General features: G+C 35.9%; 2 long non-coding RNA genes across 2 annotated transcripts in view; both read left to right on the top strand.

The window, feature by feature from the left end:
• Positions 1 to 24,813, top strand: part of LOC309629813 — a 167,206-nt gene that overhangs the window by 111,438 nt on the left and 30,955 nt on the right. The gene's annotated exons all lie outside the window — the stretch shown is intronic.
• Positions 14,760 to 20,542, top strand: LOC309629839. The gene is made up of 2 exons (XR_014245260.1): positions 14,760 to 16,453; positions 16,781 to 20,542. It is a non-coding gene; the product is annotated as an uncharacterized lncRNA (long non-coding RNA).

The raw sequence follows: 24,813 nt of genomic DNA on the forward strand, positions 1-24,813 counted from the left end.
AAGGAAAGGAAAAGCATTTTAACCACAGCTGTGACTCAGAAATGACTCTGAATTCAGTTGTTCTGTAGCATTTGGACCTTGTCCATATATCAGTTATTATAAATCTTCCTTCTACATCTTGCCTTCCCAATTTGAAACAAGCAAAATGTGTTTTTATCAGTCTCTAAGTATTTGAATTTACATGTGGCACTCAAAAGCATTTTGCTTTGCATTTGCAAACTTTGGCTTCATTTTTTTTTTCAAATAATATGTCTTCTTGTGAAGAATTACATGGAGAACATTTTGTTGTTAATAGTCATTTAAATTATTTACTGGCTTTTTTCAGTTCCCTGGAAAACACTAAGGGTGCTCTCACAATTTGTCTGGCTTTGGCACAACTGGATTTGGAAAATCATGTTGGAATGTGAATCCAAAGCATAAAATTTTATGAAAGCAGAGTGTTATCCCAAAAGTGTCAAGCAGCCAAGTGGTACCAGTTTCAACAATAGTGCCAGAGTGTTTTTCAGAAAGACAGTTTCTGTTTAAATCTCAGCTTTTTGTCTGGCATCTATAGTTGGTCTATTTGTCCCAGAGAAAGACAAAGAGCCACCAGCACCTGAAGCTTTTATCTTTTACTTCCTTTGGAAAGCATTTGACATTCCTGCTGCAATTTTATTATTTTATCGTATTATTTCTTTATTTTACTAAATCATTTATTGATCAGACATAGATGGAGGGAAGATTCATATTTTGTAAAATACTACATATGTTTTAGATAAATAATATAATCCCTTTTATATTTATAAACACAAATCTAATAGAGCAAAGACTAGATTTAGGTTGAATAGTATTTATCATTCATTCATTGACATATATATTTTTTAAGTATATAAAAGGCAGTTGCTAGGTTTTGTGAAGGAGTATAAAGATGAATCAGACACTAATCTCATTTCCCTCTATTAAAATTATTTAAAAATATAAAAAATCTAATCTCATATCCCTCTATTAAAATCAGTTAAAAATATAAAAAATATAATATTATATAGATAGCTAAATAAGAGAGAGAGGAAGGAGGGAGAGAGGGTTGTGTGTATGTGAGAGAGAAAAAGAGTGAGAATAGGAGTGATAAAAACAAATGTGGCAAAATGTTAACTGGTGAATTTTGGACGATGAGTAGAAAAGGAGTTATCTGTACTATTCTTATAACTTTTCTGTATGTTAGATATTATTTTGAAATAAAAAATTATTGAGTGTATGCTCTGAAAAAGAAAAGGTAGCTGAAATATCTAAGGGACTGAGGGTTTGTGATGTCTAGAGCGCTCCTTAATTGTGGGAGTTGCATCTTAAGTCTCTCTTACCTTTGTACTGTTTCTGGAATCATTCTTTCAACTTGGGAGGCACTCAGTAAATGTATAAACATTGAGTGCTTATTTTTTTCTTTGGAATCCCAATTTTCAGGCAAAATTTACTCAGATCAGACCATAAAACTAGTGTAAATATATACAATACACAAGAGAAAATATGCAAGAGACAACTTTGTAAACTGCTGTGTATGAGCTTCACCAACTAAAAGGCAGTAAATTTGGACTGATCTCTTGATCTCATTTGCCAACTACTATTAATTTAAAACTCTATCATCACCCTCAAACTGTAAGCAAGTTGTAAGTTGGAGTTTTATCTTTCTCATCTTTATACACCCAGCAGAGACCCTTGTGTGTAGTAAGTGCTCAATTCATGTTCATTGGCTGTATAAATGAATAAATACAGATTCAAACATTTTTGTGCAAAAGATCTTCAGATTGATTTCTCTTGTTTCTCACACCAAGGCTACACTGATCTTCATGAAGCTGAGTTAGCCCAGAGTGTGAAATTTGATCCATATGATTCTTTATGACAGCCTTTCTAATTAGAACTGTAATGTGCAAATTATATTTAGGAAAAGGTGTACAAGGGGTTTGTAAAAAAAAAAAAAAAGTGATTTCAAAGCTGGAGAATATTAATGGTCAGCCAATATATTTAGCATGTGGTTAAATAATATGTTTTATTGTGTCTTTCTAAAGTCAAAAGCCCTATATTATGTATATATTTTTCAAATGACATTTGAATAAAATTCTAAAAAGCATCGAAAGAGATGAAGGGCACTTCTGGACTTGGAGAAACCTCTCAGGTTTGATAATAACATTTTGAGTCATCTAAATTCATACCTATTATCACTTAAGTGAACATTGATGCTGCCATTGGATCTTATACAAATATTCAGATTTTTGTTTTCCTCATCATTCTGAAGGTTATCTCCCTGGTCGCTCTGAAAATCAGGTGACAACCATTTCCCATGATGCTTTAAGGGCTGTCAAACTGTCCATCAGGCTGTCACCTGACCAATCGTTCCCATGGTTCTTTTAGACTTCCAGTATGATAAATTGAAAGGCACTATTATCTGTCTGTTGTGAAGAGGAACTGTTTGGGCTTTGATAAGATATCACTACTCCCAGGTGAGAAGTGGCTGACAGCACATCAAGGCAAAACAACACGTAGAAACACCAAACAGGGGAGCACAGGTTTACAAACATCTGTTGTCATTATTTATTACTTTTCTTTGGGTTTAAGTTTCTGACTCATCCTTAGATAATTCAAGAACAGATATTTTGCTTTCTAGCTTGCAAATAACAATTGCTGCTCTTATCATCTTGGGAGAAGAATCTTAAAATTGAAACACATCTGCCTACCTTTTTGATTCATGGCACACAAGCTTTTCACCTTGTAACCAACAAGTTCTGCATTCCTGCTGGTGCTATCATTTAATTTTTTTTTTAAGAAAAGGTATCTGAGTATAAATATATTTCACTATAACAAATAATTGGATTTGGGAGCTAGATAATAAAATTAATTACTTATGTCTTATACGTCATTATTAATGTACTAGTACTCAAAAAATATGAACTGATTTGTGTTGGCATATATTAATTTACGTTTTAGTATTGATGATAAGGTTAATGAGTCCAAAATTTCATGAGAATAAGGTTTGTGACTTACTATTATCAGCTTCACTTTTTAATTGCTCTGAATTATGCTAATATAAATCTAAGAACTTGAATTTCTACACAAGAAACATGAACAGAGGGTAAGACATTGCCCTCCATCGATCAACATTGTAGTCAGGATTGGGATAAGGAAACTTGTTTGCAAAGGCAAGGGAGGGTGGTGAGGCAAAGGCTTTCTGAAGAAATCTTTCTGGGAAGTGGGAATATTTTATTAGAGCTATTTTTAGAAACAATTTTACATTTAGGATTTAATCTTTGGACTTAAATAAACAAATAGGTGTCAATAGAAACTTAGGTATTAAAAGCTGGATACTTGAATCTTTACTACATGTAAATAGAATCTTATTCTTTAGAAGTTACTAACCCTCTTTTTTGGTGATTTGTCCTTTTGCTCTTCCTTCCCAGCTACTTTAATGACATGTGATGACAGGTTTTCTATGTGCTCTTTGCCCTTACCTACTATCACTGTATGAACACTCGAACATACACTCAGGGAAAATAATCTGTTGTTATTTATTGTGGTTTTTAGCAGAATAAAAGTACTGTAGTTGGTTGCTAACATCACCACCTTGTGTACAAATATTTTTTTGCATGCAGTTTCCTAATGTCATTAAGCAGTATTGTAGTTTCATTACGTAGTAATGTAGCATTTCGATTACTGACAACATTTAAGTAATTTTGTAATTCAAAATCTGAAAAAATAAACTATGGTTTATTTTTAGTTCTTTGCAATTATTTAACCACCTAACATTTCTCTGTACTCAGATAAGAAGCAAAAATGCCCTAGAGGCTTTAAGCACTGAGAATTTGTCAAAATATTCTCTAAAACAATGGCCAAGGAATTCTGAGTAAAAAGGAAAAGAAATACTTAAATTTCCTGAACATTCATAATAACACCAACAGTACATGCAGCCAGCGCCTACACTATCTGATTGGTAAATCTTTAATTCTAACAATTTTTTCACTAAGCATTTTTATCTCACTCAATAGGCTAATATTGGAAATTATTACTTACTTGAAAGTATCATTTTGGTCTGTATCCCAAGATGAGGAGAATCTCTGAGATATCAAACTTCTCTTTCTTAGTGGTTTCTGGCATGTCAGAATCCCATAGCAAGTTTTATAATTTTCAGTTGTCCTTGGAGATCAATGAAGTTAGGTTGATTGGACTCCATTACTGTTCCGAAAGGACATACCTTGTGGCCTAACGGAAGAGGTGGCAGCTACAGGGGAAAAGACCAGAATATTTGATAAATTCAGTGTAGTCCCAAAGGAAACAAACATGCTCCCTTTTACTCCCTCTCTCACAATAAAAATTCCAACCCATTCCTAGAAAGAAACAATTTCACATTTGGATTTTTGTGTTACTTCTTACATAGTTTCTCAATATTTCTCCCTCTTCCTCTCAGCCTCTCTCTCCCTCCTTCTCTGTAAATAAACATATTAAAATTTATAACCTCACATAGTAGCTAAATAAGAACTATTACAAGTTGTTGAGAGTAGCATTACAATGTTTCTAACACCTTTAGAGTTTTCCTACATAAAGATAAAGTTTGATTATATGATAAAAACTTTAGAATGTTTCTAAGGATACAAGGCAAAGCATAGCAATCTAAATCTGTTGTGTGTGTGTGTGCTCACCTGTCTGTGATAACTTGGCTATTTTCTTTTCTGTTTTTTTTCTAGTTTTATTTTATTCTATTTTTTTTTAAGTTTTAATTTTTATTTTACTTATTTTTTTATACAGCAGGTTCTTATTAGTCATCAATTTTATACACATCAGTGTATACATGTCAATCCCAATCTCCCAATTCATCACACCACCACCCCCACCCCCGCCACGGCTTTCTCCCCTTCGTGTCCATACGTTTGTTCTCTACATCTGTGTCTCCATTTCTTCCCTGCAAACCAGTTCATCTGTACCATTTTTTAGCTTCCACATATATGCATTAATATACGATATTTGTTTTTCTCTTTCTGACTTACTTCACTCTGTATGACAGTCTCTAGATCCATCCACGTCTCAAAAAATGACCCAATTTCATTCCTTATTATGGCTGAGTAATATTCCATTGTATATATGTACCACCTCTTCTTTAACCATTCGTCTGTTGATGGGCATTTAGGTTGCTTCCATGACCTGGCTATTGTAAATAGTGCTGCAGTGAACATTGGGGTGCATGTGTCTTTTTCAATTATGGTTTGCTCTGGGTATATGCCCAGTAGTGGAATTGCTGGATCATATGGTAATTCTATTTTTAGTTTTTTAAGGAACCTCCATACTGTTCTCCATAGTGGCTGTATCAATTTACATTCCCACCAACAGTGCAAGAGGGTTCCCTTTTCTCCACACCCTCTCCAGCATACATTGTTTGTAGATTTTCTGATGATGCCCATTCTAACTGGTGTGAGGTGATACCTCATTGCAGTTTTGATTTGCATTTCTCTAATAATTAGCGACGCTGAGCAGCTTTCCATGTGCTTCTTGGCCATCTGTATGTCTTCTTTGGAGAAATGTCTATTTTGGTCTTCAGCCCATTTTTGGATTGGGTTGTTTGCTTTTTTAATATTGAGCTGCATGAGTTGTTTATATATTTTGGAGATTAATCCTTTGTCCGTTGATTCGTTTGCAAATATTTTCTCCCATTCTGGGGGTTGTCTTTTCGTCTTGTTTATGGTTTCCTTTGCTGTGCAAAAGTTTTGAAGTTTCATTAGGTCCCATTTGTTTATTTTTGTTTTTATTTCCATTACTCTCGGAGGTGGATCAAAAAAGATCTTGCTGTGATTTATGTCAAAGAGTGTTCTTCCTGTGTTTTCCTCTAAGAGTTTTATAGTGTCCGGTCTTACATTTAGGTCTCTTAATCCATTGTGAGTTTATTTTTGTGTATGGTGTTAGGGAGTGTTCTAATTTCATTCTTTTACATGTAGCTGTCCAGTTTTCCCAGCACCACTTATTGAAGAGGCTGTCTTTTCTCCATTGTATATCCTTCCCTCCTTTGTCATAGATTAGTTGACCATAGGTGCGTGGGTTTATCTCTGGGCTTTCTATCTTGTTCCATTAATCATGTTTCTGTTTTTGTGCCAGTACCATACTGTCTTGATTACTGTAGCTTTATAGTATAGTCTGAAGTGAGGGAGTCTGATTCCTCCAGCTCCATTTTTTTCCCTCAAGACTGCTTTGGCTATTTGGGGTCTTTTGTGTCTCCATACAAATTTTAAGATTTTTTGTTCTAGTTCCGTAAAAAATGCCATTGGTAATTTAATAGGGATTGCATTGAATCTGTAGATTGCTTTGGGTAGTATACTCATTTTCACAATATTGATTCTTCCAATCCAAGAACATGGTATATCTCTCCATCTGTTGGTATCATCTTTAATTTCTTTCATCAGTATCTTATAGTTTTCTGCATAAAGGTCTTTTGTCTCCCTAGGTAGGTTTACTCCTAGGTTTTATTCATTTTGTTGCAGTGGTAAATGGGAGTGTTTCATTAATTTCTCTTTCAGATTTTTCATCATTAGTGTATAGGAATGTAAGAGATTTCTGTGCATTAATTTTGTATCCTGCAACTTTACCAAATTCATTGATTAGCTCTAGCAGTTTTCTGGTGGCATCTTTAGGATTCTCTATGTATAGTATCATGTTATCTGCAAACAGTGACAGTTTTACTTCTTCTTTTCCAATTTGTATTCCTTTTACTTCTTTTTCTTCTCTGATTGCCGTGGCTAGGACTTCCAAAACTATGTTGAATAATAGTGGTGAGAGTGGACATCCTTGTCTTGTTCCTGATCTTAGAGGAAATGCTTTCAGTTTTTCACCATTGAGAATGATGTTTGCTGTGGGTTTGTCCTATATGGCCTTTATTATGTTGAGGTAGGTTCCCTCTATGCCCACTTTCTGGAAAGTTTTTATCATAAATATGTGTTGAATTTTGTCAGAAGCTTTTTCTGCATCTATTGAGATGATCATATGGTTTTTCTTCTTCAGTTTGTTAATATGGTGTATCACATTGATTGATTTGCATATATTGAAGAATCCTTGCATCCCTGGGATAAATCCCACTTGATCGTGGTGTATGATCCCTTTAATGTGTTGCTGGATTCTGTTTGCTAGTATTTTGTTGAGGATTTTTGCATCTATATTCATCAGTGATATTGGTCTGTAATTTTCTTTTTTTGTAGTATCTTTGTCTGGTTTTGGTATCAGGGTGATGGTGGCCTCATAGAATGAGTTTGGGAGTGTGTCTTCCTCTGCAATTTTTTGGAAGAGTTTGAGAAGGATGGGTGTTAGCTCTTCTCTAAATGTTTGATAGAATTCACCTGTGAAGCCATCTGGTCCTGGTCTTTTGTTTGTTGGAAGATTTTTAATCACAGTTTCAATTTCATTACTTGTGATTGGTCTGTTCATAATTTCTGTTTCTTCCTGGTTCAGTCTTGGAAGGTTATACCTTTCTAAGAATTTGTCCATTTCTTCCAGGTTGTCCATTTTATTGGCATAGAGTTGCTTGTAGTAGTCTCTTAGGATGCTTTGTATTTCTGCAGTGTCTGTTTTAACTTCTCCTTTTTCATTTCTAATTTTATTGATTTGAGTCCTCTCCCTCTTTTTCTTGATGAGTCTGGCTAATGGCTTATCAATTTTGTTTATCTTCTCAAAAGAAACAGCTTTTGGTTTTATTGATCTTTGCTATTTTCTTTGTTTCTATTTCATTTATTTCTGCTCTGATCTTTATGATTTCTTTCCTTCTGCTAACTTTGGGTTTTGTTTGTTCTTCTTTCTCTAGTTCCTTCAGGTGTAAGGTTAGATTGTTTATTTGAGATTTTTCTTGTTTCTTGAGGTAGGCTTGTATAGCTATAAACTCTCTTAGAACTGCTTTTGCTGCATCCCATAGGTTTTAGATAGTTGTGCTTTCATTGTCATTTGTCTCTAGGTATTTTTTGATTTCCTCTTTGATTTCTTCAGTGATCTCTTCGTTATTTAGTAACATATTGTTTAGCCTCCATGTGTTTGTGTTTTTTACGTTTTTCTCCCTGTAATTGATTTTTAATCTCATAGCATTGTGGTCAGAAAAGATGCTTGATATGATTTCAATTTTCTTAAATTTACTGAGGTTTGATTTGTGACCCAAGATGTGATCTATCCTGGAGAATTTTCCGTGCGCACTTGTCTGCTGTTTTTGGATGGAATGTCCTATAAATATCAATTAAATCTATCTTGTCTGTTGTGTCATTTAAAGCTTCTGTTTCCTTATTTGTTTTCATTTTTATGATCTGTCCATTAGTATAAGTGAGGTGTTAAAGTCCCCCACTATTACTGTGTTACTGTCGATTTCCTCTTTTATAGCTGTTAGCAGTTGTCTTATGTATTGAGGTGCTCCTATGTTGGGTGCATATATATTTATAATTGTTATATCTTCTTCTTGGATTAATCCCCTGATCATTATGTAGTGTCCTTCCTTGTCTCTTGTAACATTCTTTATTTTAAAGTCTGTTTTATCTGATATGAGTATTACTACTCCAGCTTTCTTTTGATTTCCATTTGCATGGAATATCTTTTTCCATTCCCTCACTTTCAGTCTAAATGTGTCCCTAGGTCTGAAGTGGGTCTCTTGTAGACAGCATGTATATGGGTCTTGTTTTTGTGTCCATTCAGCAAGCCTGTGTCTTTTGGTTGGAGCATTTAATCCATTCACGTTTAAGGTAATTATCGATATGCATGTTCCTATGACTATTTTCTTAATTGTTTTGGGTTTGTATTTGTAGATCCTTTTCTTCTCTTGTGTTTCCCACTTAGAGAAGTTCCTTTAGCATTTGTTGTAGAGCTGGTCTGGTGGTGCTGAATTCTCTGAGCTCTTGCTTGTCTGTAAAGCTTTTGATTTCTCCATCGAATCTGAATGAGATCCTTGCCGGCTAGAGTAATCTTGGTTGTAACTTCTTCCCTTTCATCACTTTAAGTATATCATGCCACTCCCTTCTGGCTTGTAGAGTTTCTGCTGAGAAATCAGCTGTTAACCTTATGGGAGTTCCCTTATATATTATTTGTCGTTTTCCCCTTGCTGCTTTTAATAATTTTTCTTTGTCTTTAATTTTTGTCAATTTGATTACTATGTGTCTCAGCATGTTTCTCCTTGGTTTTATCCTGTATGGGACTCTCTGTGCTTCCTGGACTTGGGTGGCTATTTCCTTTCCCATGTTAGGGAAATTTTCGACTATAATCTCTTCAGATATTTTCTCGGGTCATTTCTCTCTCTCTTCTCCTTCTGGGACCCCTATAATGCGAATGTTGTTGCGTTTAATGTTATCCCAGAGGTCTCTTAGGCTGTCTTCATTTCTTTTCATTCTTTTTTCTTTAGTCTGTTCCACGGCAGTGAATTCCACCATTCTGTCTTCCAGGTCACTTATCCGTTCTTCTGCCTCAGTTATTCTGCTATTGATTCCTTCTAGTGTATTTTTCATTTCAGTTATTGTATTGTTCATCTCTGTTTGTTTGTTCTTTAATTCTTCTAGGTCTTTGTTAAACATTTCTTGCATCTTCTCGATTTTTGCCTCCATTGTTTTTCCGAGGTCCTGGATCATCTTCACTATCATTATTCTGAATTCTTTTTCTGGAAGGTTGCCTATCTCCACTTCTTTTAATTGTTTTTCTGGGGTTTTATCTTGTTCCTTCATCTGGCACATAGTCCTCTGCCTTTTCATCTTGTCTATCTTTCTGTGAATGTGGTTTCTGTTCCACAGGCTGCAGGATTGTAGTTCTTCTTGCTTCTGCTGTCTGCCCTCTAACTTGGCCATTTTCAAATGGAAGTTTCATTTGACAGGTCTAAGGGATCTTGTTATGTTGACCAGTGGTTAGTTTTCTTCTAGTCATGACCTTAATATGTTCTTCTAACAAGAGATTAAGAAAATCTTGAAAAGGTAGGTAGTTTTTAAAAATTTTATTTATTTAATTTATTTTATTTTGTGGCTGCGATGTATCTTCATTGCTGCATGCAGGCTTTCTCTTGTTGTGGTGAGCGGGGGTACTCTTCGTTGTGGTGCATGGGCTTCCCCTTGCAGTGCCTTCTCTTGTTGCGAAGCACAGGATCTAGGCATGCGGGCTTCAGTAGTTGTGGTGCAAGGGCTCAGTAGTTGTGGTGCAAGGGCTCAGTGGTTGTGGCTCGCGGGCTCTAGAGTGCAGGCTCAGTAATTGTGGCTCACAGGCTTATTTGCTCTGTGGAATGTGGGATCTTCCCGGACCAGGGCTCGAACCCATGTCCCCTGCATTGGCAGGCAGATTCTTAACCACCGCACCACTAGGGAAGCCCCTAAAAGGTAGGTAGTTTTGACGAAATGAATTTTGGGGGGTATTTTTACAATGATAATTTCTCTGGTAAATTTAGCAGCAAAATCACATAGTAAAGCTAGAGTTCAGTTCCTCTTATTACAAAAACTTCTTGTCAAGTCTTTTAGCTCTGATTTCTGACTAATCACACTTGGAAAGGTTATTAAAAGTTGATGGATTTTCTCAAGATTATTTCTCATTTTTTTCCTATACTGTAATAATAACAGTATATTTATAGATTATCTCTTGGTTTCCAAAGTACAAAAATGATACCTTTTGTGTTAACAGCAATACTGTGAGGTTGGTCCCTAATTTCATAGATGAGCAAATTGAGGATCAGAGGCATGACAGGGAAATTCTCATGAGCATATAGATGTTGGTAGCAGAGTGTGTAAAGAACTCAGGTTTTGTGATTCTTAGTTCAGTGTTACATCCTCCACTGTCACTCTGCTTGTGTCTTTGCGACAAGCATAGCACTTTTAAAATGTAGATATTATGAGTTAAGGCCATTTTGGTACATGTTTCCCCCATGCTTGGTGGAAGTCTATCCATGCAGGAGTCTATGCTGGAAGGTCACCCTGGTGCCATGCAGTCAAACACAGAAGTAGGATTCACCATTTACTTACTCATGTTCTTAGCTTAGAATCAAATAGAGTCATTATGGGAGGCTGTATTTATTATTTAGCTCTGACAACAAACAAATGTGTACACATTTATATACATGATAAGTATGTAACATTTGTGAGATATTTAATGATTCATAAAAGCATAAAGTAAAATTTTTTGAGATGTACCTAAAAGGAATAAAAATCCGTAGACACTTTCGTGTGGATTTTATTGTAGAGGCATCAAGCTTCCTTCCCAGTATTATTTATTTAATATTAGAAAATGTTTCAAGTGTTTGATGTTTAAAGGGGCCAACCACTAATGATATTTAGAGGGAGAAAATGAACTTGCAAAGGCTTCAGAATGTTTGTTGGATGTTTTCTCTTTGTGTTGTATCTACTTATGCTAAGCAATGTTACTGAACTGAATAAACTCTAATGTAAAACTGAGATTCATTAAACTGTTAACTTTTTTTAAATTGGTTACTTGTATTTGAAAAAGCGGTAGTGGAAGTGAAAAACAATGTTGCCACAAAAATAAAGATGATCTTTTGAGGCTACAAAAATAGAATAAAATAGTATGTATTTTTTAAATCCCATTTTAATTTTTTAATTTACATAGGAGAGTAAATACTACTTGGTGGAAATTGCTTAACAACTTCTTACTTTTCCCCAAAGATTCAGAGAATGAAACAGATTTCTATAGGACAGAATGCAGGTAAATGTTCTCCTTGGCAAATATTTGAACTTCTATGCCTGAGACATTAAGAAAATGTCACTCAAATAAAGATGAAATTGAACAAACCTATCACTACCTAGAAAAAAAGAAGTAAACAGTGGAATTTGATCTAAGCTAACTTTATTTCCTAAACTCAAAATTATAACAATAAAGTTCTTTATATGAGCAAATTTGTGAACTGAAAGAAGGGGCAGTCTAATTTCTTTCCATGTATCAAGCCAAAGAAATGAAGGGAGAAAATCATTCTTCTCTGTTGGCCTCCTGTGTAAAATTTCTTCTCTTATCATCCCATCTAGTCATATCTTTCTGCAGTTTGAATTACCCTCTTTTCCTCAGACTGGTAAGGCAGTGAAAGGATGTTTGTTCTGCTAATTAACTTTATTACCCTGATAACTCCCTGCAGCCTTTGACGAAAACAATTACCGTTACTCCTTTTTTCCCCCCACTGGCAAAAAAAAAAAAAAAAAGAAAAAAGAAAAAAAAAAAACAACTATTAATTAGAAACAAGGCCCAGGTCCCTGCCATGTTATCCTGCCACGTTCCCAGGCCCTCGAGCAGGATAGCATTACATTGTCAGTAGTAATTTAGCTCTCATCTGTCTCTGCTAATTATTGTCACATTCATCAAATTCATCAACAAAAGTGCTCTCAGAAGGATTGCATATTTGCAGTTAATACAGCATAAACTGGTATTACCCATCACCACATTTGTGATGATGAGAGGGACACAACTTATTCATCCCTAATTAGAGCAAGCTGGGTAATTAATTATGCATTCCGCCTTATTACTTCTGAGTTCCCAGATATTGTTTGTCTAAAAAGGGGGAGAAAGCAGGAGAGAGAAGCCTGAAAATGCAAAAAAAAAAAAAAAAAAAAAAAAAAAGGGTGATGTGTTTTGTCACATGCGCTATGCCATAATTCCCACCTGACAAACTAGCTGAATCAGTGGAAAATTGCGAGTTGTCAGCAGCAGAATAAACTGCTGTAATAGCTGATTAATGATCAGCACCTGTGACAGGTGCTGTACGGGACTGTAAACTTGGTTTGATTAACAGTCACTGGACGAATAAATATTAGTGACAGTCATCGGAGAGCAAGTTTGCTTGTTTTCTTCCCTGTTAACAAATCGTATGCATTAAAGTTATTGATATTTCTGTCTGAGACACTTTTTTTGTAGTTATCTGGCAACATTGGCAGTGAGTTGTAATAGACTGTGTTTGTTTCTGTTCTGTAATTTTATTTCATAACTAAAATTGTATTTTGACAAGATGACCTGTAGGGGTTTAAATCTACCACGTATGGAAGAAAGACTAAAAAATAACAGGATTCACACTTGGTTTAATTTATGCTCACCTGCTAGTAATCTGTGTATGGGTGTGTGTACATGTACGCATATACGCATGCATACACATATTCATTATATCCATTTACAAGTATGTACAATAACTATTAAGGAATGTTCATGCTAAAAAAACATAGACACAAACTTAGGGTGTGTGATGTTCAGTTATTTTAAAAAAATTTTGGTTGATTTTTTTTTTCCAGAGTTGGATATTTTCTCTGGAAACATTGGCAGTCTAAATTCCCCAATCCTGTGTCTCAATCCCAAACTGAAGGGAGCATTTTCCTGAGGCAGCTATTCAAAACTGCTGCCAGCTTGATTGCTTCTACTGAATTGAGCAGTTACAAACAGATTGGTCAGGAGGTGATTAACCTGTTTGAGCTGACTGATTATTAACCAAGAGTCAAGTTTTGTGCATAGGCAAGCAAAGCGTGAAAGAAGGAACCCAGTCTTTTTTTTTTTTTAAGGTCATTTACCATGGTAAATACTAGTTTTGAATTGTGTATTTGAATATTGTAGTTTTGAATTGTGTATATAGTGGTTAGGATTGTGGGTTTTGGAATCCTAAAGACCTGCTTGCAAACTTTGATCCTGCTAACTAGTTGTATGAGTTTGGGTAAATTACTTAATCTGTCTGATTTTTCAGCTTCTCAGCTACAAAATGGGAGCATTTTCAACCTATATTATAGTGTTACTGTGAGGATTAAATGAGATAATGTGTGTAAAGCATCCTAGCACAGTGCCTAGAATAGAAAGCACTTATTAATAATTAACATTTAATTATTATTAACACAACTGTTTGAAATGAGAACAAATTACCTTCAGTTTCCATTTCACATGATGAAATGTTTTAAGAACAACTAATTATCTTTTTCCTCCACATATTCCAAAATAATAACAAAAATTTTTTAAAAACAACTTTATGCTCACTTATCCCTGAGTGAAAATTGAGAAAAGATTAGTAATATCCCTGGGTAGTAGATATCCCAAGGTACTACTCTGATTTATTGAGATTTTTCTCAGAAGCACGAAAGTGGGAATTGATGAGGTGGGGCATAGGCTCGAATGTCTTCAGAAACTTCTGGGGTGATGGTAGAGACAGATCTGAGTAATGTTTATTTATCATAATTGAGATATTGAGATAGTAAAAAAACAAACATGAACAATAAAAATAACATCAAAGTAAATTCATTTTGATAATTTATTATATATCTACTTTAATATTAATCATCTAATAGAGAATGAAAATTAGGAAAGTATAGAGAGGCAGTATAGTGCAATTAGAGTTTTTGAAACAGTGTTGAGCAGTAATAAAACTACCGTATTTCTAGGACATTAGGGAATATGTGCTTGTTAGGTTATAATTAATCAATATTTAAAGCCAATTTATCTAGATAAAAAGACAAAAAGGCAGTTTATAGCTTCAGTTGTACCTATATTGATCCTAAGAACATTCTGGAAGTAGTTCTCATGAAGAATCATGTTTTTTAATAGTGTTTCTAATTTTTTTTTAATTTTAACAAATTGTGTCTTACAAAACTTTCGGGAAATATACTGATATTTAATTATTTTGTTTGGGAATCACAAAAGCAGTGGTTCTCAACTACCACATATTGGAATAACCTGGGAGAACTTTTTTTTTAAATGGAGATGTCAGGACCTGCCACTAGGAGCCCCTTAGGCATTGGCATGTTTAAAAATTTCCCCGGGTGATTCGTGTGTGTGTGTGTGTGTGTGTGTGTGTGTGTTTGTGTGTGTGTGTGTGTGTATCTTCAAGCTTTAGAACTGGGGATAAATATATAAAATTAGAAATTTATGTAATAAGATTTAATGTAAAAAGTAAAAATTCTTTCACATTACAGAGATATTATTGTGAAATGGCTGTCAGGAAACTTAAATGCATCTCACATGGGAGCTTTAGAGTTATTTGAAGTTTCTATTTGAAGTATCATGATGGAAATTCCTTTTTTTTTTTTTAGTTAATCCAATCAGAGAAATATCTAATAATTTAACAGTAAGAGCGATATTCTGAATTCACCAACTCATTGCATATCCCTAATTGGAACTGTAGGGTCAATTGTCTCATCTCACTGGGGAAAAATTAACCCATTTGAGGTGGCCACACCAGTTCTGTGGCTGACAGATGAACTAGATGGTGCCAGGGCTGATGGTGCTTGTGACGTGCTTCCAAGTAGATAGCCTGCTGCACAAATTGTGACAGAAAATCAAGAGACCAGAATGTTGTTGCCATTTGGCACATATAAACATGGATTAAAAATCAGGTAGGGACTTCCCTGGTGGTCTAGTGGTTAAGACTCCACGCTCCCAATGCAGGGTGCCCAGGTTCGATCCCTGGTCAGGGAACTAGATCCCGCATGCCACAACGAAGATCCCGCATGCTGCAGCTAAGACCCGGCGCAGCCAAATAAATAAACAAAGAATCAGGTAATAGGTACTCCACGCCTGCTTCCGTCTGCACTTATATCAACTAAGCTTTGATCATTCTTGCTGCATATGAGTGCGTGGTTGTAGGAGCGCTCATTGGTCTATCACTTCCTCATTGCTTCTCACAGTCAGACAACTCAGAAAACCATGTGAAATAAGTTGGAAATTGCCTGTTTGTCTAAAGCACTGATATTTCAGATTATGATACAGTTCCATTAGGGAGGTAGCTCTTTCTCTGTTAACTTCTACATCTATGTTCTAGAATTCCTGAGTTCCTATAAAGTCTTAATTTAAAATTTTAATTATTAAAAAACAACAAATGTAATCCATCTCTGGAAATTTAAAGAGGAAAAGTCTTACTTGGCACATGGGATTTTGGGGTGGGTGAACAGGTAATGCCTCACTTCAAGAATAACTTGATCCTATTGAATTTTCCATGGTCTAGAATGGGGGTGGGCAAACTATACCCAGTAGGATAATTTGGCCTGCCACTTATTTTTGTAAGGCTTTGAAAGCTAAGAATGGTTTTCACATTTTTAAATGGTTAAAAAAATTTTTTTAATATTTTGTGACATGTGAAAATCATATGCTATTCAAATTTCAGTGTCCGTACATAAAGTTTTTTGGAAAATAGCTATGCCTTTTTGTTTCCATTTTGTCTGTGGGTACTTTTGCTCTAAAATGGCAGAGTTTAGTAGTTGTAACAAAGACCATATATCCTACAAAACCTAAAATATTTACTTTTTAGTCCTTTCCAGAAGAAGTTTGCTTATCTTTGCTCTAGAGTAGTAGTTCTCAATTTTTTAAAAAAAATTGGGGTATAGTTGTTTTACAATGTTGTGTTAGTTTCTGCTGTACAGTGGAGTTCCCTGTGCTGTACAACAGGTTCTTATTAGTTATCTATTTTATGCATATTAGTGTATATATGTCAATGCAAATCTGGGATCTTTAAAATACAGATCTGATTCAGCAAGTCTAGAGTCTAGAGTGGGTCCTGAGATTTGACTCTGAATTTCTTTTTTTTTTTTATTTTAAAGATTGATTGATTGATTGATTGATTACTATGTTGGGTCTTCGTTTCTGTGCTAGGGCTTTCTCTAGTTGCGGCAAGCGGGGGCCACTCTTCATCGCGGTGCACGGGCCTCTCACCATCGCGGCCTCTCTTGTTGCGGAGCACAGGCTCCAGACGCGCAGGCTCAGTAGTTGGGGCTCACGGGCCTAGTTGCTCCACGGCATGTGGGATCTTCCCAGACTAGGGCTCGAACCCGTGTCCCCTGCATTGGCAGGCAGATTCTCAACCACTGCGCCACCAGGGAAGCCCTTGACTCTGAATTTCTAACAGTCTCTTGGGGATGCTGATGCTCCCAGTTTGAGGACCACACTTTGAGAAACAAGGCTCTAGACTTTGGTCCTCACCACACAGGCTTCCAAGACTGGTAAGTCTGATCAAGAGATCTTTCAAGAATAGACTCATATTAACCAAGCTTACAAGATTGATGTAGAAACCTAGAAATCTAATTTGTTAATATGTTAATGAGAAAAATGGTAGGGACTGATCCAGAATCTTCTGTTCCTAAGACATGCCACCTGAGATGCCAAATTCGAGCACAGGATAGGAATGGACAGGAAACAGTAAAAGCGAGTTGTGTATTGAGATTGTTCAAAGACTTCAGGCTAATAGCGATTTGCTGGCTCACTGCCACTGGCACCAGAGTGGCGGTTTAAAAATGTACCTGGGATTTGTTTTAATCAGGTATGGTTAGTGCTGTGCAGTCACACAGACATGGGAATGACTATCATGAGGGAAGAAGTTTTATACCCACAGATCCCTAGGAATAGGAGACGCAGCGTGCTATGCAGGGGGCCACACAGGGAGGCGCCAGGGTTGCTCAGGAGGCAGGAGCAAGGGGAAAACATGGGCAAGAGCCTTTATTGTGGTTTTCGAGGGAAGGAGTAGGTGAGGCAGGATACGCAGGTTTAGGATGGGCTAGTTTGAATAACTTCAGCAGGCTCAGGGGTTAGGGACTGCCTCTAGTTTTCTGGTACTTGGCCCTGGGGTGATTAGGGCCGGTGGATAATGGGTCCAGAGTGTAAAAGCTAGATAAAGGAGGGAATTGGGGGTATGGGCTTTGAATATGGCGGTTTGCATATGAAAGTGTAGTCACTTTGAGTTGTTTGCTCTCTCTAGGAATTATCACTGGGAGGGTCAGTCTCTCCAGTTTCAGTAAGGCCCTAGATGTCAGAATATCAGAAAACAGAGAACATAAAAGGCATGATTAATACAGATGGGTCCTTGGGCCAGGGCACTCTTACCTAGGATGGTTACGGGATGGACACTGCCCATACACACCTCTTTGATTTCTTTTCTGTGTTTTTTTGTAGTTGTCCAACCTCCCTTCTAAGTGACACATTCTTCCTTCAGATCTGCTAATTCTTTTAGGTTACAGAGAAGTCCTTCTGGTCTGGGGATCCTTCAGCCTCTTGTAATTGATTTTGTATGTCAGTTATCAGTTCAACATGGCTCCAGCCCATCAAGTGCTGATTACCTAGTTTAACGCAGAAAACAATCTTATTTTGCTCATACCTAGTTGGAGAGGAGGTTTTCTCAATAGTGTTCAATACAGACTACACTGTATTTACTGTGTATGATAACGTCACCTTAATATAGTACGACTATTTAAACGCCTGTAACGCCCTACTTCAGACCACGGAGCCCTCAGTCTTTTTCAGAGGGTGACCATTTGCTGATGAGTGACATTTAAGTGGTGTATCTGAGTGGGGGCCATTTTTTTTTGACACTGCAGCTGCTAAGAGGATGGAGGTAACCCTGTAGTCATCTGTAAGCTTCTGGCCATAGCTCGCTTCTTCACAGAGATGTATACAAGCCATAGGGAGAGAAAAGTTGTGGCACATGCCTTTTGCACTATCAACTGTAACAGCTATAGGCTGATTCTGAGTCATCTTTCTGGGATCCTGCCCCAGCCACTCTAGCCAAAGAGAATTGCTTGTAATTGCAGTAACTTCATCCCACCTCTAATTTACATCACACAGGAATTCCCTAGTCTTGGTTCACTGTTTATTATTATCTTGGGAAATTATGCCATGGCATCGTAAAGGATTTCCCTGCAAACTTCATTTTAAGTACGCCATAATTCTCAAATCATGAGGAGTCACGTGGAGAGAGAACTGGATCTGAGTCCTCATACTAATTACTGTATGACCGTGACTGAATCACTACTCTTTGGCCATCAGTTTCCTCATCAAAAGTATAGAAGAATAATTTTGGATTACATGAATTCCACAGACCCTTCTAGCTTTGAAACACTAAGCTCAACCGAAATGTTTCTGTAAGATACACATAAAAATGGGGTTCATTTCTTTATTGCCCCATTCCTGGAATATGCTATATGGTACTTTGGACCTCCACTTAGCTTTTACTTTTTTTTTCCCTGGTGCTCGCTCTTGTTACTTGTTTAAAAGTCTGTTCCAACTTTCTTCATCAAAAAGGAAAAAAGAGTTATAAATTTTGGGGGGTACATATCTTTGTATCCCCTAGCATTTTGTATGAAGGGGCCATCTGATAGATGTTGAAGTACATTAGTGTGGGAGTGCCCTTGAAGCAAATAATTTGGGGGTAGCAGAATCTTAAAAGGTTGAGAAGTTGAAGCCCTGCAAAATAAGGCAGGACTTTGACAAGCTAGTTGACTGGATGTGTGACAGTTACCGGTGTTACATTGCACTAACTACATTTATAAAATTATAAAATGAGTTTGTTTCTCTGGAACACTGAAAAAGTAACTTGACTTTAAATTTCTTTATGCTCCATTATATTTCTGATGATTAAAGTAACTTCTGATAGTTCTGTAATTGGGTTCTATCTAAATCCTGTGAGGATCAAGGACATCTTTGCATTGTGATTGGGAATCTCCACATTATTCAAGGCTTGAGAAAGGAAGACAGTCCATCTAGAATAATGTCAATGCCATATCTACACGTTTTGTTGGATTTAAGAAAAAAAATTTTCAGGAAATATATTTTCTTCTCTTAATGCATTTCCACTTATGTGCATTGTTTTTCATCTGAAACTAAAATGTAACAGTGGGTGAGGATGGGGGGAGCCGAGTATAGAACTGGTGCCAACAGATGCAAAAATGCCATGGAAATCTTTGGTCCAGAAATAAAGGCTTACCAAAATACATACACACAGTTGTTGGACTCTTGAACAGATACACAGCCGTCTGTATAGACAACAGTGCAGTTGGCCAAGAGTCCCGGAGGCAAGCCAACCTCCCATCCAGATGCCACTGCCAGTGAGGAACCATTTGGCATCTAGTTATCTGGCTGCCAGGCTTCTTTCCCACTCTTTGGCATGGGTTTTTACAGGGGCTGCTCAAGTAAATTAAGACTCGGAAGAGTTCTGTATTATCAATAACATGCTGCAACAATGGTGTGCTAGTTGAATAATGCTTTTTTAAAAAGAACTGAAGTAGAGTTAACTTACAATATTTTATTAGTTTCAGGTATATAACATAATGATTCATTATTTTCATAGAGTATGTACCATATAAAGTTATTCCAATATTATTGACTATATTCCAATATTATGACAATATATACTGCTGTACATTAAATTCATGTGACATATTTATTTTATAACTGGTAATTTGTACCTCTTAATTCCCTTCACCTATTTCACCCATCTTCCCACCTCCCTCCCCTCTGGCAACCACTAGTAGTTCTCTATCTGTGTTTCTGTTTTGTTATATTTGTCCTTTAGTTTTGTTTTTTAGATTTCACATATAAGTGAAAATATACAATATTTGTCTTTCTCTGTCTGACTTCACTTAGCATAATACCCTCCAGGTCCATCCATGTTTTTGCTTTTGTCCCTTTTTTTAAGTGTCAAAGAAGCCTGACTTCCATGTATTTGCCTACAGATAAATGAAATTGCTTTAGAAATTAAGAATGATATATTTTGATTTCTGTATGGATCCAACTTTTCTCAACCCAGAAATACCTTAAGAATTTTAAAAGTTCAAGCAGTTTGAAACATACAAGCAAAAAAAAAATGAAAAGAAAACAAAGAAAAGAGAGAAAATATACTGAATTTTTGGGAGAGTGAAAGGAATTATTCACGTGCAGAGTGCACGCTTCAAAAATCTCCTGCTGGTCAAAAGAATGCAATAAGCACACTTTTTTTCCTATGAAAATTGAATAGATGTCAATATACATCCTTGATAGTTTGCACGAGGCACTAACTTCCCAGGGGAGAAAAACCCAACATGAGCACTATCTCCTCACCTTGTAATCTCATCAAATTCCTATTTCTTTCTTTTCTTAAAAATTATTTTATTTTATATTGGAGTATAGTTGATTCACAATGTGTGTTAGTTTCAGGTGTAGGGCAAAGTGATTCAGTTATACATACACATATATATATTATTTTTCAAATTCTTTTCCCATTTAGGTTATTACAGAATATTGAGTAGTGCTATACAGTAGGTCCTTGTTGGTTATCTGTTTTAAATATAGTAGTGTGTATATGTTAATCCCAAACTCCTAATTTATCCCTCCTCCCAACCTTTCCCCTTTGGTAACCATAAGTCTGTGAGTCTGTTTCTGATTTGTAAGTAAGTTCATTTCTATCATTTTTTTAAGATTCTGCATATAAGTGATATGATATTTGTCTTTCTCTGTCTGACTTACTTCACTTAGTATGGTAATCTCTAGGTCTATCCGTGTTGCTGCAAATGGCATTATTTCATTATTTTTAAAGGCCAAATAACATTCCATTGTATATATATACCACATCTTCTTTATCCATTCCTCTGTTGATGGACATTTAGGTTGCCTCTATGTCTTGGCTATTGTAAATAGTGTTGCAATGAACATTGGGGTGCATGTATCTTTTCGAATTATGGCTTTCTCCAGATATATGCCCTGGAGTGGGACTGCTGGATCATATGGTAGCTCTATTTTTAGTTTTTTAAGGAACCTCCATACTGTTCTCCATAGTAGTTGTACCAATTTACATTTCCACCAACAGTGTAGAAAGGTTCCGTTTTCTCCATGCTCTCCCCAGCATTTGTTGTTTGTAGACTTTTTGATTATGGCCATTCTGACTGGTGTGAGGTGATATCTCATTGTAGTTTTGGTTTGCATTTCTTTAATAATTAGTGATGTTGAGCATCTTTTCATGTGCCTCTTGGCCATCTGTATGTCTTCTTTGGAGAAATGTCTATCTAGGTCTTCTGCCCATTTTTGATTGGGTTGTTTGTTTTTTGGATATTGAGCTGCACGAGCTGTTTGTATATTTTGGAGATTAATCCCTTGTCGGTCGCATCATTTGCAATTATTTTCTGCCATTCAGTGGGTTGTCTTTTTGTTTTATGGTTTCCTTTGCTGTGCAAAAGCTTTTGCATTTAATTAGTTCCCATTTGTTTAGTTTTGTTTTTATTTCCATGACTCTAGGAGATGGATTCAAAAGATATTGCTGCAATTCATGTCAAAGAGCTTTCTTGCCTATGTTTTCCTCTAAGAGTTTTATAGTATCCAGTCTTACATTTAGGTCTTTAATCCATTTTGAGTTTATTTTTGTGTATGGTGTTAAAGAATGTTGTAATTTCATTCTTTTACACATAGTTGTCCAGTTTTCCCAGCACCACTTATTGAAGAGACTCTCTTTTCTCCATTGTATATTCTTGCCTTCTTTGTTGTAGATTGACCATAGGTGCATGAGTTTATTTCTGGACTTTTTGTCCTGTTCCATTGATCTGTATTTCTGTTTTTGTGCCATTACTGTACTATTTTGATTACTGTAGCTTTGTAGTTTAGTCTGAAGTCAGGGAGCCTGATTCCTCCAGCTCCATTTTTCTTTCTCAAGATTGCTTTGGCTATTCAGGGTCTTTTGTGTTTCCATACGAATTTTAAAATTTTTGTTCCAGTTATATGAAAAATGCCATTGGTAATTTGATAGGGATTGCATTGAATCTGTAGATTGCCTTGGGTAGTATAGTCATTTTGACAATATTGATTCTTCCAATTCAAGAATATGGTATATTTTTCAATCTCTTTGTGTCATCTTTGATTTCTTTTTTTTTTATTTTATTTTTTCCAGTTTTATTGAGATATAATTAACAAATGCAAGTTTATATATTTAAGGTGTACAACATGATGATTTCATATACGGACAAACTGTGAAATGATTTCCACAATCAAGCTAATTAACTACTCTTAGCATAACTATAGTCACCATGATGTACATTAGATCCCCAGAACTTGTTCTTCTTATAACTGAAAGTTTGTACCCTTTGACCAATATCTCCCCATTTCCCCCACACCCAGCCTCTGACAACCACCCCTCCACTCTTTGTTTCTACGAGTTTAACTTTTTTAGATTCCACATACAAGGTAGGTCATGCAGTATGTGCCTTTTTCTGTCTGGCTTACTTTGCTTAGCATAATATTCCCCAAGTTCCTTCATGTTGTTGCAAATGGCAGGATTTTCATCTTTATTGGTTGATGTTGTATACACCATCTCTTCTTTATCTATTTATCCATCAATAGACACCTAGGTTGTTTCCATATCTCGGCTATTGTGAATATGTTGCAATGAATATGGGAATGCAGGTATCTCTTTGAAATACTGATTTCATTTCCTTTGGATATATACCCAGAAGTGAAATTGCTAGATCATATGGTAGTTCTATTTTTGATTTTTTGAGGAAACTTTACTGTTTTGCATAATGGCTGACCCATTTATATTTCCATCAACAGTGTATAAGGGTTCCCCTTTTTCCACATCCTCACTAATACTTGTTACCTCTTGTCTTTTTTTTTAATTTTAATTTTATTGGAGTATCGTTGATTTACAATGTTGTTTCAGGTGACAGAAAAGTGTTTCAGTTATAAACATACATATATTCACTCTTTTTTAGATTCTTTTCTCATATAGATTATCACAGAATAAGGGAACTATATAGTTCCCTGTGCTTGTTGGTTATCTATCTTATATATAGTAGTGTGTGTATGTTCATCCCAAGCTCCTGATTTATCCCTCCCCCCAGCGTTTCCCCTTTCATAACCATAAGTTTGTTTTTGATATCTGTAAGTCTGTTTCTGTTTTGTAAATAAGTCATTGGTACCTTTTTAAAAATTAGATTCCACATGAGTGACAGCATGTAATATTTTTCTTTCTGTGTCTGACTTACTTTACTTAGTATGATAATCTCTAGGTCCATCCATGTTGCTGCAAATGGCATTATTTCGTTCTTTTTTATGGCTGAGTAATATTCCATTGTATATATGTACCACATCTTCTTTATCCATTCTTCTGTTGATGGTCATTTAGGTTGCTTCCATGTGTTGGCTATTGCTAATGGTGCTGTAATGAACACTGGGGTGCATGTATCTTTTCGGATTATGGTTTTCTATGGATATATGCCCAGAAGTGAGATTGCTGGATCATATGGTAGCTCTATTTTTAATTTTTTAAGGAACCTCCATACTGTTCTCCATACTGGCTGCACCAATTTACATTCCCACCAACAGTGTAGGAGAGTTCCCTCTTCTCCACACCCTCTGTAGCACTTATTGTTTGTAGATTTTTTGATGATGGCCATTCTAAACAGTGTGAGGTGATACCTCATTGTATTTTTGATTTGCATTTCTCTAATAATTAGTGATGTTGAGCATCTTTTCATGCGCTTTTTGGGCATCTGTATGTCTTCTTTGGAGAAATGTCTGTTTAAATCTTCCACCCATGTTTTTTTTTTTTTTTTTTTTTTTTTTTTTTTTTTTTTTTTTTTTTTTTTTTTTTTTTTTAGAAGTGGAGTAGCTTTATTTTAAGGTATTCAACATTTCTATAGCTGAACAATGTCCAAAGAGGTTAACAATTTATATTCCCATCAATAACAGTTCATTTGGATCATTGAAACATCTCACACCTAAGGCATCTGAGGTATACATAGACGATATATATATACATTCTTTTTTTTTTTTTTTTTTTTTTTTTTTTTTTTTTTTTTAAACATCTTTATTGAAGTATAATTGCCTTACAATGGTGTGTTAGCTTCTGCTTTATAACAAAGTTAATCAGTTATACATATACAATATGTTCCCATATCTCTTCCCTCTTGCATCTCCCTCCCTCCCACCCTCCCCATCCCACCCCTCTAGGTGGTCACAAAGCACCGAGCTGATCTCCCTGTGCTATGCGGCTGCTTCCCACTAGCTATCTATTTTACATTTGGTAGTGTATATATGTCCATGACACTCTCTCACCCTGTCACATCTCACCCCACCCCCTCCCCATATCCTCAAGTCCATTCTCTAGTAGGTCTGTGTCTTTAT

This window comes from Balaenoptera borealis (genome assembly GCF_965194805.1).
Source record: "Balaenoptera borealis genome assembly, chromosome: 5".
Lineage (NCBI taxonomy): Eukaryota > Metazoa > Chordata > Mammalia > Artiodactyla > Balaenopteridae > Balaenoptera > Balaenoptera borealis.